This window comes from Equus asinus, chromosome 11, assembly GCF_041296235.1.
Source record: "Equus asinus isolate D_3611 breed Donkey chromosome 11, EquAss-T2T_v2, whole genome shotgun sequence".
Lineage (NCBI taxonomy): Eukaryota > Metazoa > Chordata > Mammalia > Perissodactyla > Equidae > Equus > Equus asinus.
The window spans coordinates 38,752,189-38,768,343 of NC_091800.1; the positions used below are offsets into that span (position 1 = coordinate 38,752,189).

At 38.9% G+C, this 16,155-nt stretch overlaps 1 pseudogene; it reads left to right on the forward strand.

The window, feature by feature from the left end:
• Window positions 1-1,923: 1,923 nt before the first annotated feature.
• On the forward strand, window positions 1,924-13,694 carry LOC106833915 (small ribosomal subunit protein eS7-like; annotated as a pseudogene).
• Window positions 13,695-16,155: the final 2,461 nt, after the last annotated feature.

The window sequence follows — 16,155 nt, forward strand, 5'->3', positions numbered from 1 at the left end:
TATCAGCAGTCACCTTCTAAAAAGAGACAAAAGCAGCCTCGAAACTCCCCATAGCAACTTTACTAATGGACCAAACTAGAAGAAAAAATACTGGGCAATTGATTCAAATGTCCTCGGCCCCAGACTCAATACACTACATACACCAGTTTCTAGTTGAGATGAGGTCACCTTCTTTTCCTCAGTTTCTTCGCCTAAAACTCGAAATCAAATCTCAGCCTAGAATTGTTCAAGCATTTAATTCAAGAACACATGTAGAAGCATTCTGTAAACTGTAAAATATAAGAGGTCACTCTTACCATACTTTTATAAACTCTGTGTAACCTTGAGTTCTTACATACGTGGCTCGTTGGTCGACCTCATGGATATTTCCTTCTAGACCATCTTGGCATTGACTTTCTTGGTACTGCTAGATATGTCCTTACCCTCTCTTCTTTTCATTCTTCCCGCTTTAAAACTGAGTTCATCTCCACCAGTCACAAATATCTGTGAATCACATAAATGTTTCAAAAGTTCTTTGAGAGACTCGGAACAAAAGCAGTGTACAAATTCAAAGTGCTAGTCAGATTTTCATGACACTAAAATATTACCACATCTCTCTGGAATTTGTAGGGCTTTTCTATCCTTAGGTCACAAACAGAAGTTGCATGAGGGTTACTGGGTCCTTGAGAGCAGTTCCAGGCAGCCATCTACGCACACAGACTGGGCCCAAAGCTGGATACAGAGCCTCAGAATTCCATTATGGGATCGTTGGAGGAGGCTGCTTTTTCTGCATCCATAATGAATAAATTATCTCAGACTTCCCGACTGTTTTGAAACTAGACATATGACACTTAAACTTGAGTGAGGTAAGCAATTGCTGAAGAACTGACAGTCTGTGCCAACAAAAAAAGTTCAGAATATTCCCTTCTTCACTGGGTACATTTAACCATGTGAGGGGAAGAGGAACCAATCTATGTTTCAATTAGTTCCCAGTGACTCCAGCAAGCTGCCCTGGATTAATCAAATTCTGGCTTTTGGGGGGAAGGATTTACTTAAAATCAAATTGATCTGTTGTTCTCTTATTATCATTGGTAAATCTATATTTACTCTGCTTTAGGGCTTCTGAAGAGTAATAAATTATCACCACTCCTGCCGTCTGCCTGAGTCTCAAGTCACACTTGAAATGAGTTTAATATTTAGAGCCCCTTTCAAAAGTACTGCTGCTTGCAGCCACTCAGTCGTAAACTTTCCGACAACAGCAACAAAAAAACGCCACGACTGAGGCAAGATTTCACCAAGGCAGAGTCAGACTGTAAATTTTCTTCTTGACTTTTGGGGACGAGGAAGATGCTTTCACCAAACAAAAGCAAAATTAGAATGAGAGGAGGGTGAGAGGTAGGGGGGAGGGAGGGGGTGGGAGAGGCAGTGGGGATGGCATCTATGTTCTTTCTGAAGTAATTTTTCCATCCACTATCATTTCGAGCTAGTGGAACATTCTTCCTAGACTCTGCCTTTCCTTTCTTTTGCTGGACGCTGACAACGGCCTCCCCTGTTCAGAACACACTCTGCAGGTGTTGCTTCAAAAAGCGTGCACATCACTCAGTCTTCTCATCATCTCCAGGGACTGTTGTTTTTTTGTCCCTCACGGGACAAAGGCTCTGATAAAACTTCAAGGATTTGATGTTTAAATACAGATTCCTGCATTTAAAGAGCATCATTGTGGCTCTGCCTGCCAAGAGAGCCGGACTGCTAATTTGACACATCAAATGAACCTTTGGACTGTGAGGGGTTAACCCAGTCTGCCAGCCAAGCCAGGGGAAAGGAGCTGCCTCCCAGATGCCAGCGCTAGAAAAATTAATCCTGGAGCTTAGCATCTGGATGCTTCACCTGCCAGGCGGGCCCCAGTAGGTCTTTTTCATCACTGGGCCAGATTAAAAGAGAATGATGAGCAGAAGCAGTTCCGCACCACCAGTGACAAAAAGAAAAAAGGAAGAGACGTCCTCCACGGAGAGCAAATCTACCGACAGCCTCCAGGTGCTAATGTCCTGGAAACAGTGGACGGGAGCACTGTGCTATGTCCAGACATCAACTGAGCTGTCTGGCTTCTGGAGAAAGACTCAGGAACATCAGAAGCCACAGGGTAGGGCAGACTGAACATGTCCAGCTACCTTCAGGGTGCCACCTGTCAAGTTTTCACCTGAGCAGACAGAATTTTTAAATATGTTCTTTGGTTTCAGGCTGCTGGCAACATTTGTCAGGACATCCCTCCCTGCTTTTTTTCTCCCCTGCCTTGTTTGTTTTGCACTTAACAGAAAAATCAAACTTTCCCATATCCATGTGTCCTCTTGATCTTCTTGTCTTAAGAAAAATTTTAAACTCCAAACTTCTCTGGTCTTCGTAGGTGTTTGTTTTTTATATTTTAAAAATTCTGGTATGTTTAACATGTTGTTTTAAACATTAGAAATACAGTTACGTTATTGGGGAATTGGCCAGTGCTGGAAAAACAGTGCACTCCACCTCTCTAGACGAATTTGATGGGAGAGCAGAAGGCTAAAAAAACAGGAAGGAGGGCCAGGAGGACAGACCTGATTTGCAGGGCAAGAACCTCAAAGAAATAATGAGGTCCCAGGAGAGGTGGACCTCTGATGTAGGGAATTGAATCCTTTTCCAAAGCTTTCATAAGATGTATTTTTCTTTCTACTGCCAGATAAAGGTCTGTGTTTGTACAGGAGAAGAAAGAAGGAAGGGAGTGGAAACATTTGATGAAAAATGGAGGGGGAATGGCTCAGCGCTTTGCTTAGGTTTCAGGTAGGGTTTCCAAAAGTACCATGAGCAATTTAAACAATAAAAGTCTCTGCAATTAAGGAATAAACCAGGATGGAAACACACCTTTCAAGAGCTATTATTGGAAACAATGTTGTTTCTATTTAACAGACACAGCTAAAAGTGGGTGGCAAAGTAACACTTTATAAATTAGATCTCTGAATATGAAGCCATATTTTCTAAGTTTATGAGCTGGTATTTTTACAAATGGAATATCTAAACTCTAATGTAAATTGCTTGAATTTGTGTGTGTCCTCTGAAAAAGAATAGCTGGCAAGCCAAATCTCAAGTTTTAGATTTATGTTCTCATAGCAAGATAAAATAATTATTTCTAAATGCGAATGGAAAATGCTTAGGACTGTTTGAATCTAAGCATGGTTAGTTGGCTTTTCTACAGGGATGACTTTTTAAAAAATCAACCTGTTCTATAAGGAAATGACACCCTCCTCAACTTCATCCCTCATTCTCATTACTATGCGTGATTCTCTTATCATTTTGGAAACTATATACCCAAGCTTGCCTAGGATGGCCCCAGCTTATTCTTGCTATCCTGGTCAAATTCTTAACAGCACCTTTTATTCTCATGAGCATCCTGGTTTGGATGATAACTTATGTTGCCTTCTTACTTAGAGAGAACTGCAGTGCTCTGATGCACATAGGTTGAAGTCATAGGCAGGCTTGGAAAGCCAGGAACTGACCAGAACAGCAGTCCTCGGGTGAGGCATGGACCTAAGCACAGGGCCCATGAAGGAGAGCCCAAACCGAGCTCAGTTGGAACTAGTAAGCCAGTGGCTTGTAGCTCCTAGTGTATCCCTTCACACTTTTTTTTATTATTGTTGTTAAAGTTTCAGTTCATATCTGTAGATCCTAGTTGTTAGTTTAGTTCTCTAAATGAGCCGCCACCACAGTATGACAACTGACAGGTGGATGGTGTGGTTCCACGACCGGGAAACAAATCCGGTCCGTGGCAGTGAGCGCACCGAATCTTAATTACTAGAGCACCATGGCTGGCTCGTCCCCTCACATTTAATAAAGTCTGGTTAGACGCTCAGAGTGCCCTCACCTAAATTATGCAGAATTGAACAAATGATCAGTGCCCACTTTATGTTTATGTTTAGTGAGCAAATATATATAATATCTACCATACACAATGCATTCTTCTTTAAGAGGGGATCAAACACATAACATCAATGATGTTTCAACCTCATAGAAAATATAAAACACACATGCATTCATACACAACTAACGTTTCAATGTTATAACATACTAAACTTTCTCACACCCTTTATTTTATCTGATCTTCTGGAAAGCATATTTTACAGTGAACAAAACCAAATTCAGAGAGATTCAGTGAGCCATTCAAGATCAGACAGCAAAGTAAGTAACAAAGCTAAGGTTCAAATTCATAGTTCCTAACCAAAGTTTCTTTGGCAATAGTTCTATTTCTTATAGGATGAGCTACACACGGGAAAGGATATGATCCGAGATTTCAATATGGCAAGAGGCAGAAGAGTAGAGGAAAAGAAGATTCTAGTCACAGGCTCTGTTAATTTAGACAAAGTTCTTGAGTTTCTATATCCTCCTTTGTGAAACAGATTAAATAGTTATAATACTCCATGACTTATCTCCCCTCCATGGTATCCCACAATGAAACAACCTTGAAAACTCAAAAAATGGTTCAAAGTTTATTCCCATCAGATACTAGAAATAATTAACGACTCCAAAGAAATTGTAACTAAACAAGGCATTTTTCTAAGGAAAAATACTAGGACGGGGCAGGAGGTAGCTAGACGTCTATACTGGTACAGCCATACGAGTTAGTAAAATTTTGAAATTTTAATTTCAGCTGCCTAGTTGCCACTTGCTCTAGTCCCTTGAGTGTTCCAGCCCCTCCCCTTGGATCTTCCAGATCTCTCCATGAGTCAGAAACTGAAGGGTTAACTTTGGCGGGTTAGTGCTTCAGTGCCAAAGCCAGAACCAGCCTTACTAATATGACTTCCGTCCTGCCTCATTGGAGACATTCCTGACCAATAAATGGAAGACTCCACTATGTGTTTGCAGTTCGCTTTCTGATGTAGCCAGAGTCATGTTGCCCACATGTGCCTACGTTCCTGCGATCCATGCCCATGTGAAAATAGTACCACCCTTTCTACCCATTGCAAGATAATAATTCCTGGAAATATAAAACATGTGGCTGGGAAGCGAAGCTTATGAAAATGTGATGCTTGACCTCCAGGGGCCTTAATGCAGCTGTAGAGATGGTCTAAGCTTGAGAGATCTGGGAGCAGTGAGAAGGTTGTTGGTTATTTATTCACTATCATTGGCAAAGGAAAAAATAACGAGTGCTTCAATTATCCAGGAATTTATTCCTCAGCTCACAGCAATGTAATGCAATTGGAGCAGGAAACAGATCCCTCCAAAGCCAGCTGAACCTTATTACAGAAAGGCCATCTAAACACTAGGAATTTCAGAGACTCTTAACACCAACAACGCTTGCCTCTGGTTTAAAATCTGAGACAGCTCCAACGGCTGTGAAGTGGACAGTGAGGCTAATCCAAGAGAAACTGCCAACACTGTTTGCATCCAAATGTCATGGTAGGACATACTCTGCTCATTCAGGGAAAGAAAACAATAAAACCAAAGAAAAGTAGGCATGGTACTTATGAAAATAGTCTGCACTTTAAAAAAGGGAAAGGATGTAAGTACTAAAAATGCAAAAGAAAAGTATACTTTTGAAAAAAGATCTATTACAGAAAATGGTAAAATAATAAATTCTTTCTTGCAGGCACCTTATTCCCAATGAAACTGAAGAAAACATAGATCTATGAAGCAATATAATGTTAACATTTAGATAGAAAAGAAACTGGATCAGGGAGTTTTAAAAAAAGAACAAAAGACTATAATGATATAAAATTACAATAAAAGTAAATCATTCATTCAATATGTCTTTACAAAGAGCTAGGCACTCTCAGGATAAAGGATGAGCAAGATATTTTTAGCAATATTATAGAAAATTAAATCAGTCCAATAGGCAACGAACTTAAGAAGCACTTCAAGAAGGCAGAAGGTGTTGGTTCATAAACTAGCCCCTGTACACAGAGCACAAGGGGAAACTGAGGAAAGGAGCAGACCACAGCAGATGGGTAGGTGGCAGTTTAACAAACAAGAGAAGTTAACTTAGAAGACTTGCCCTGGGCGGCAGCAACATGAGCAGATCCCTATGCATGCTCGCCAAAATCTAAAAGCTTGTATAGAGGACTTACTTGGGTTCAGTCACGCATTCAGTCCAGATGATCTCAGCAACACCTTACTCGCAAGGCTGTGTCCTTGAAACCCGTTCCTACTGTGGGCAGAAGTACCTTCCAAGGCCAGGGGAGGAGGTAAGGAGCCTCTGATTGCCAGCATCCAATTCATGGGTCAACCAGCAGTCACATCCTCTCAATGACCTCCTCCAACAGAAAGAGAAGATAAGAAAAGTTTTGTAATTAAAATGGAAGGCAGAAAATAAAGATATAAGAAATGGATAATTGATTTCCTGAAAAAAACACAACAAATATGACAGAATAAAAAATAAATGGTATAAAAGAGTAAAGCTTTCCTAATAGAGTCAAATGTTCTTATGTTTCCCCAATATGTTAAAATGTTTGTAATGTTTGCCTAAGTTATGTAAGGGAATCTAGGAAAGATTTCAAGAAAGACCTCAGGTCTTACATCAAAAGGTCTTACCTTTTTCTTATCATATTCTGGCGAAGTTGTGAATTTTTAAGACAGAAAGAGCAAATCCTACATTCCTGAGGCTGGGGGCAGGCCACACAGGAGTTCCAGCTCTCAGAAGAAAACCTCTGCCACTGGCCCTGGGCTTCTCTATAGCCTTAAAAATCATTTTCAAAAAGGTAAAAAAAAAAAAACACAACTTGGAGATATGTATTTTGGGGGAAAAAAAAAAAGAGTTGCCACCAAACCCTGTGTTCTGCCAAGTGATCATTCAAGTAATGAGAGAGGAGAAAATTATTCTTCGTAACGCACAGGCTCACAAAAGACATCCCCAGAGTTCTTTCTGAAAACGTTAACTGTTAAAAAGATCAATTAAAAAGAGAGCCAAGAAGTGAGGCTATGATATAAAAGGATGTACGGAAGGCACGGAACTCACTTCAACGTGATAATAATTGTAAAAGAAAATATGAAAAATGATTTAGAAAGAATAGGTACTTAGTGTTAATATAGAATAATTTAATAATATCCTTTCATTCCGAAATCCCCTATCTTATCAAAAACGCTATGAAGCAGAAAGTGTGGATGAAAGTGGGCACTCGTGTAGCAGGAGGGTGGCAACTGTTTCTGGTTCATTCATGACACTGATAATCAGCAAAATATATGTTCAAATATGCCATTTTTTAATTTTAAAAGTAACCTCTAAAATACTGTTTTCAGAGGCTTTTTTCTTCCAAAAGATTAAGCCAAAAAAATTTAAATGAACACATTTCATATGACAGAAAAAGCAAAGAAAATTTTAAGAGAAGCAAAACACACAAACAGCAAAATATAGAAATCTCCAAAGTGACAAAATAAAATCAGATGTAACATTTATAATCATAAACACCTCTGCTGAAAGATAGCTCTTAGACTCGGCCTCAAAACAGAAGCTAGTGGCGATAGGCCTCCTAAAACAAAATAGCAAAGAAAGGTTACAAGCAAATGTTTGAACAAAATGCTGCAGTTCAATCCAAGGAAAAAGAAACAGCCACATTATATTAATAACAGAAAAGAAGCCTTCAACAAAAATTAAAATATGCATAATCTTATTTTTATATGAAGATACAATCTATACTAATGACACTGGAGTCATAAACAATTATACTTTATAATGTAATATAAAATAAATGAAGCAAAACCAATTAAAAATAAATAGAAACAATATAGGAGGTAGAGATTTTAACACAATGTTCACAGGCTTTAATAAGTAAATAATATTAAAAATGATATGAAAAATCCTAAATACTTAATAATGTTTTCAACATATTTATATTGAACTCTATATGGAAAATGGAAATACATGCACTTCTTTTTCTCAAGGATCTGTGGAACTTTTGCAAAAATAGTTCTTATATGAGGCCATTAAAAAAAGTATAAGTAAAATTAAAAGAAAACTCCAAAAATTCCATGGTAAACATTCTTTGAAACTAATACACACGCAAAAAAAAAAAAAACCCTACAAATAAATATCACACAAAAATTTCAAATATTTGAAAAATTTATTAACCTCATAAAGAGCTATACTAAAAATCAAAATAACCATTATAGAAAAATTTTTAAGTAGCACTAATGTTAAAACTGCATACAAAACACCTGGGAAATGGCCAAAGTTACTCAAAAGACTAATTTTCTTGATCTTAAATGTTTTTGTTATTTAAAAAAAGAAAAAAGAAATAAAGGAGAAAAATGTTAACTAAATCTGTAATTCCACAAATTGGAAAGGAAGAATAACAAAATAATTTTAGGGAAATTAGAAGAAACGATTTTTTTTAAATGCGTGAATCAACAATTTAAGGTAAAAATTAAAAAGCAGAATTAATGAATCTAAAAAGGAGTTATTTGAAAATAAAAGAAATCAGTCAAAATAACTAGTCTCTAAAAGAATGTAATTTAAAATAAAATCCTAATACTAAAATTTAGAATGAGACAGGATACATAGCACAGTACAGAAACGATTAAAAATAATACCAGGTATTAGCCTATGCTGAAGCTTTGAAAATATCAGTATAAAAGACATTTTTCTTCCTAGGAAATATAATTAACAAAATTGACCCAGAAGAGGTAGAAATCACTGAAGGAATCTAAAAGTTAATTAGTTAATCACTCGGCAAAAATGTGCCAAATTAAAGCAACAAGGTATAGTGCTATACAACCCCTCTGGAAAATAAAAATATATGATTAGTTTTCCAGTTTATGTTACTATTTTTTGCATAACCTTAATATCTAAATATAACAATAGATAAAATAGAAATTCTGGCCAACTTCACATATACATACACATTTGAAAATTTTAAGTAAAAATTGGTGAAATCTATTACAGCATTATATTTCAAAAATGGTTCACCATGATTGTCAGATTTATTTTTGTAATGCAGTGAAACCTTATTTTATATTAAGAAATCTAAGTTATCAAATAATCGAAAAGAAAACAAAAGTTACTTCAATCCATACTGAAAGGAATTTGCTAAAATTCTACACATATCCCAACATAGTAACAAAGATTCTCCAAAAAAACTGAGATCCAGGAAATCTCCAAAAAATCACAGCAAGAATTTCAGAGTCCTCTCATCTAAATTTGCTATTATATCACTCTATATACGGCTGCATTGTGAACTGAGACCCAACTGAAAAGTCTAGCCCTTCCATCAGCTTAGGTTACTTGATTCAAACAAGATTCCTCATCCATATCCCTAATAAAAATCTATCCTGATGAAAGCTTCTTATAGTAATGAAACTGGCTCAACACAAGGTTGACTTAAGGGAAGCCATATGGTAGAAAAGAGACCATGTTGTAACTTTGAACAACCTCTAACTAACTAACCCAGCTGGATTTGCACCCTACAGGAGATCCACCTGATCTGTAGATTTTATGACCCCTGCTAGTGCATATACCTCCCAGCTGTGGTAAGACGATAACTTCATTCTTTTGAGTTCCCTAGGAATGTGATGACTGCCCCCAAACAGAGAGTCTATGCTGATAGCCATCATCAACAAAACGGAAAGATCTAGTGTGGCGATTCCCAGTCTGTAACACCAGAGGGTCAACACTCTTAACCCCTCCCCTATAACCCACTGGCCTATATAACTGCTTCAAGATTGTGTGCCCTCCTTAAGACGATTCTTTTGGACATTAGTCAGCCATCTTCCCTCTTGCTAGCAAGCTGTAATAAAATGCCCTTTCTCTGCCACCATCTTGCCTCTTGACGATTTGCTTTTGTCTTGCAGCAAGCAGACCGTGCCCTCTGTGCCATAACAGTAACACTGCGGTCCACTGCCTAGATCCTCCCTTCCAGGAAGAACTTGGTGCCCTAACGCTGGGAGCCAGCCCTCTTCTTTCAGCCAGTTAGGGATTATCTCAAATGCAGAGAACTGCCTCACCCCGGGTCAGACCTTTTCTGAGGTAGCCCACATTCAACACAGGAGTATAAAGTGCTGGCCATCCTGACTGAACCCAGGACAACTCTGAAGGGCCGGTCTTGCCCGGGAGCTTTGGGATCAACAGAAACAATCACTGGGACTGTATTGCAGCTCAGCCTCTTCCTCTGCCCAACCCTGCTTTCTTCCCTTCCATTGCACAAGTGTTCGTCCAAAAGGTGCTCCTTAATAAGCATCGTGCCAGCTAAACTCCATCTCAAGAGTCTTCTTAAGTAACTTGACCTATAATATTATAACAAAATGATGTTATCTTATTCAGTGCCTGCCCCTAATATTAGGCCAGGCATTACCTCTTGGGACAGGGACTTTAGAAAAGTGTGAGGAACACAGTCCTGCATTGCCACCTCAGGGATAGCGACTCATCTTTGTTCAATTTCTGATGCATTGCTCAGAGCCTCAGTTTCTCATCTGTAAAGTGTAGAAATCTAAGAGATTTTCCGATTCTAAAATCTCATATGATGACATTTTCAAGCAAATATACTAGATTTAGGACTTTAATATCCACACACCCATTTAGCTAATTTTCTGAACATAATAATATAATCACTTAGGAAAAATAAATTGTCGGATAGTTTGAGGTCGACCCCAGAATAGTTATTTAGGGAACCAATCGGATTAGGAGAGGTAGTGAACATTATCTTCATTTATTCATCTACCAACTTATTTATTCATCAACTACTTATTGAGCAACTACCATGTGCCAAGTAGTATGAGATGTTCTAAAATCAGTAAGACATAGCCTCTACCCTTGAGAAGCCAACAATTTAATGAAGAAAATGGATATCTAAAAATAATATAACAATAATCCACTAAGATAATTTCAGCAATAAAAAGCTATACATACATACCTATGATAAAGTTTAATTTATAAATTTGGCACTGTAAGAGATTAACAACAATAACTAATAATAAAATAGAACAATTATAACAGTATACTGTAATAAAAGTTTCCATAGATCTTAGAAACCTCAACATATGATTTCCTTTCTCATTAAGTTGAGAGTTTTCACCTTTCACTTAGAGGAAGCATTTTAGGGCTTCACTTTGGAATACCCAATTGTCATCAGCACTACTAGTGTGCTTTGGGGACATTATTAAGTAAAATAAGGGTTACTTGAATGCAAGCACTGCGATATCGTGATGATGGGTCTGACAACCGAGAGGACTACTAAGTGACTAATGGGTAGCATGAACCGTGTGGATACACTGGACAGAGGAATGATTCACGTCCAGGGCTGAACAGAGCAGGATGACATGAGATTTCATCACATTACTCAGGACGGCATCAATTTAAAACTTATGAATTGATTATTTCTGGAATTTTCCATTTAATATTTTCTAACTGATTGACTGCAAGTAACAGAACCCACGGAAAGTGAAACCATGGATAAACAGGGACTACTGTGTAAGCCGATAAGTGTCTCAAAGCATGTTCAAAAAAGGGTTAGCAAATCCGTTCAAGCAGTGATAACTGTGCCTCACTGAGCTGCCCTACCCTTCTCCCACATGCTCAAGATTATGATTCTCTAGATGTAGGGCATGGTCCAGAAATCTGCCAGCCAATCTGATCGTGTTGACTTGCAGCTGGAGTCTGCAGATTACACTTCAAGAGCCACCAGGGGTGCCAATACTTTCTAATATGCCTAGGACAGCCTTACTTTCACCTATTATCACAGCATAATTAGCAATAATTTCACCATTCGCTCTCAGAAGTGTGCTTGTTTGGAGGGTAAATTATTCCTGTTGTTCTGGTCTCACATAGGTATCATGAAGGTGCCCCTGGACCACAGAGAATAGGAATAAGGAATAAGGAACGGTCTAAGGAGGTAAGGCTCTGGCCCCTCCCCTGATTCAGCTGGATCAGTGTTAGACATTAGGCCTCTGCTAGAGATTTTTTCTGAAGAACAAGTTCTGATACCTACAAATGGAAATGAAAATAGAAAATCATTGAATGATTTTAACATGCACTGACACGGTCAGATGGGTGGATGACCTTAACAGACAGAACATCTTGGTAGCTGTATAGACTATGAAGTAGAAGTGGGCAATCCAAATAGGAAGCTGGTCAGCTGTCCAGTGGAGGAATGATGGAAGCCCTAAATAAGATAATGAGATGATGGGAAATATTTGAGAAATTTTGAAATTGGCATGACTTAGTAATTAATTTTATAGAAGTGGGGTGAAAGACGGGAGTAAGTTATGGATGACTCCCATGTGAACATAAACCACTAAATAAAAGACCCCAGGATACATTCCGTGAATGCTTTATTATTTAACGGCTTAGGAAAATCTTCTGCAAAGGGCAAAGAGGATTTAGTGAGAAAGGCCAAATCTCTTGCCTACATATACGATAATAACAGCATTTTATTCCACTTATAAGAATGTTCTGTTTCATTAAACTTTACTAAGCATTTTTAGATTGTCAGATCATACCCAAAAAATAAAAAGATAATGCTGAGATCCAGAATCATAATGAAGCCAAAATTTACTAGTGTTGTATATAAGTGTTTAATCTTAATTCTAAACTGGAATGAATTCAGGATTTGGAGAACTGAAGATTACAAAATTTTGAGAGATATCTTTTTAAAAAAAGAATACCAAATTGGGTATAAAAATAAATTTTTACTTAAGAAAATAAAAATTATAAATTACAAGTTTTAAAAATATGAAAATATCACAAACAAAACACGGAAAATACAAGATAATATATTTACTAATTACCTGCTTAACATCTCCCTATAATACTTTTCCCATATAATTGGCTATATGCTCTTTGATCACCTCTTCATAAGACAAGATTCTATATCATTTTCTATAGCAGAGTTTCTCAGGTTTCAAAATCTTGGCACTATTAACACTTTGAGCTGGGTAATTTTTTGTTGGGAGCAGGCAAAATGGAGAAGGGAGACACACTGTCCTATGCATTGTAGGAATTCTCGCAGCATCTCTGACCTTTACCTACTAGATGCCAGTAGCATCCCCATAGTTGTGACCATCAAAAATGTCTCCAGATATTGTCAGATATTCCCGGGGTGGGGGGGATCACACCTGGTTGAGAATTGCTGTTGTGTAGAAAAAAGAGAACATGTCTCAGTCGGCTAGGCTGCCATAACAAAATATTGTAGACGGGCTTTTCAGTTCGAGCACGAAGATGGTGAAGCCCAATGCCAAGAAGCCTGACGAGTTCAAGTCCGGCATCTCCCAGACGCTTCTTTAGCTGGAGCTGAATTCGGACCTCAAGGCCCAGCTGAGGGAGCTGAACATCACGGCAGCCAAGGAAATACAAGTTGGTGCTGGTCGGAAAGCTATTTTCTTTATTCCTGTTCCTCAACTGAAATCTTTCCAGAAAACCCAAGTCTGGCTAGTACGCGAATTCGAGAAAAAGTTCAGTGGGAAGCACGTAGTCTTCACTGCTCAGGGAAGAATTCTGCCTAAGCCAACTCAAAAAACCCGTACAAAAAACAGGCCAAAGCATCCCAGGTGCTGCACTCTGACTGCCATGCACGATGCGATCCTGGAGGAGTTGATTTCCCCAAAGGAAATTGTGAAACGTCATGAAACTGGATGGCAGCCAGCTCACAAAGGTCCATCTGGACCAGGCACAGCAGAACAATGTGGAACACGAGGTTGAAACTTTTCATGGTGTTTATAAGAAGCTCACGGGCAAAGACGTTAATTATGAATTCCCACAGTTTCAGTTGTAAACAAAAATGACTAAATAAAATATCATTCACAATAAAAGACAGAACGAAAACCCAAAAAAACCACAGAAATTTATTTTCTCACAATTCTGGAGGCTGAAAAGACCAAGATCAAGGTTCAGACAGGGTTCCCTTGCTGGCGAGGACCCTCTGCCTGGCCTACAGACAGCTGCCTTCTCACTGTGTCCTTACATGGTGGCGGGAGGGGGGAGGGCAAGCTCTGATATCTCCTTATTAGGACATTAATCCTATGGACCCATTCTTATGACCTCATTTTATCTTAACTACCTTCTTGCTGTTCCCATCTCCAAATACAGTCACACTGAGCATTAAGGTCTCAACATACAAAATTTTGGGGAAATACAATTCAGTCCATTCACAGATAGATAATCAAATCTTTTCTCTAGCATGATGGACCAAAAGAAATTTTTTCAGTGTTTTGCAAAAGTTTCTATAAGCTTCACGTCTCTTTACTGGTAATGTGTAAATTTTTAGAATTGCTAAGTTTGAGAAAATATCAAGTGTCTTTCGTAACTAATCTATAAGATTTTAAGACATTTCAAATTTTCTGGAACAATGATTAATCTTGTGTTCTTTGAATTAATGCCACTTGTTTACCAGTTTGTCACAGATGTATTTATTGTAGTGGTATGAGTTTTACGTTACTACTGTAGAAGTCAGATTTTCATGTCACATCAGCAAGACATTAATACGAAATCTGCATAGGTCAAGCTGTCTCAGACAGGGGGAACAGCATAAACAAAGGTCTGTCCCGGCAATGACAGTCTATTTGGGTGGAGTGTGGTATCTATCAGTAGGGCTGCAGTGGATGAGAACATTAGAAAAAATGCTCTGGAGTCAGGATGGGAGGTGGGAAATATTGTCAAATGCTAGGAAGTCATTGAAAATAGATGTCCTTGATCTGAAGTTTGGATTAAGGAATCAAAGAATATTTGATGGACTACTAGGCAGATGAAAGGCAACACAGTGTAGTGTAAAAATCATTGGTATCAGAGTCAGTCAAACCTTACTTTAAACAAAGATCTGACAGAGACTAGTTTGTGAAATCTTTAACTGTGTCATTTCAGAGAGCTAGACACCAAGATGGAATTAGATGTGCAAGAGATTTATTGAGGGGAATGCCCATGGGAGATAAAGAAGAGGGGGAACATAAGGTATAGAGAACCTTTCAAATATGATGAAGATCTGATACCTGTGAAAGGAAAGAGAGAAGGAAGGAGAATCCTAAGACTGCAGTGCAGCTCTGAGAAAGCCACGGCTCCAGGGCACAGATTGCCCATTCTGCATCGGGCAGGAATGGTCTGGCTCTAGAGCTCCAGCCATGCTCAGTCATTGGCTGAGAGCAGCTTAGGGAGAGCATGGTCTTGGCGTGATTCTGTGGTAGATCTGAAGGTGCAGTAGCTGGAGGAAATATGACAACGTGTTCTCTAGAAGGGAGATCTAAGCTGTGCACCTTCAAGGCTGGCCCACCAGGCATGGCTTGCTCATAGAAGTAATTGCTAGGCACGTAAATCCATTCCAATAAACCTAAACTAAATGTATCTCACTCACATTCTCCTTAGTCATATCCAAATAAATGTCCTGGCCCACTGCAATACCATCAGACATGAGTGGAAATATGACAGAGTCAGGGTGAAAAGACACAGTGGTCTTCATGGGCTGCAGTTAAGACATCTTACTTTTGCAAATTTACCAAATTGTATGTCTACGTGAACACATTGCTGGAGCCACTGCCAGGGCATCAAAAGGGGCCCATGCAAATGAAGACCCTGAAACTTAAGATTCTTTAGCTTCATATAAATCCATTTCTCATGCCAGCGATGGTCGTAATTTTTTATTGAACAGGACTAGCATTGAGACTTAGTCCCACTCCTAAATCCCCAAAGCTTTCAGTTAACTAATACTAGGACAGGATGAGTGGATCTGGAAAAACAGAAGTGCTATCCCCTCCTAGAATACAAAATCACCAAGTTCAATGGGACCAGGGAGCTCTCATTTTTCAACTTGGGCCAGATCCCAATATCTAAGGGTTTGATTTAAGGGAGAAAGGCAGGTGCACCTGGGATGAGGAAGTTCAATGCGGGGCAGTTCTCAGTACAATGTGTAGGAGAGCTCCAGATAAGAGAGGTCCATATAGGACAACATAAACCAAAAAGACCAAAAGTGGGATCCAAACCAGGTTAAGGGGCTGGCAGGATCTAAAAGAGGGACCCAGAGTCCTAGTCAACAGGTAGGGCTAGCCTCTAGACTTAGGGGAGGGGCTAAAGTATTGAGGAGAGCACCAGTAAGCCAGACCTCCTGGTCAGCTGCCTGACTCTACTGGTGCATAGTGAGGATGGACAAGCTAGACTGTGAATTCACTATCACTGGTGAGGAAGGAGCTGCTGAACTGTTACCACAGGTTCCCCATTGCCTCAGGGGTGGATTAAGGGAAGACAGGCTT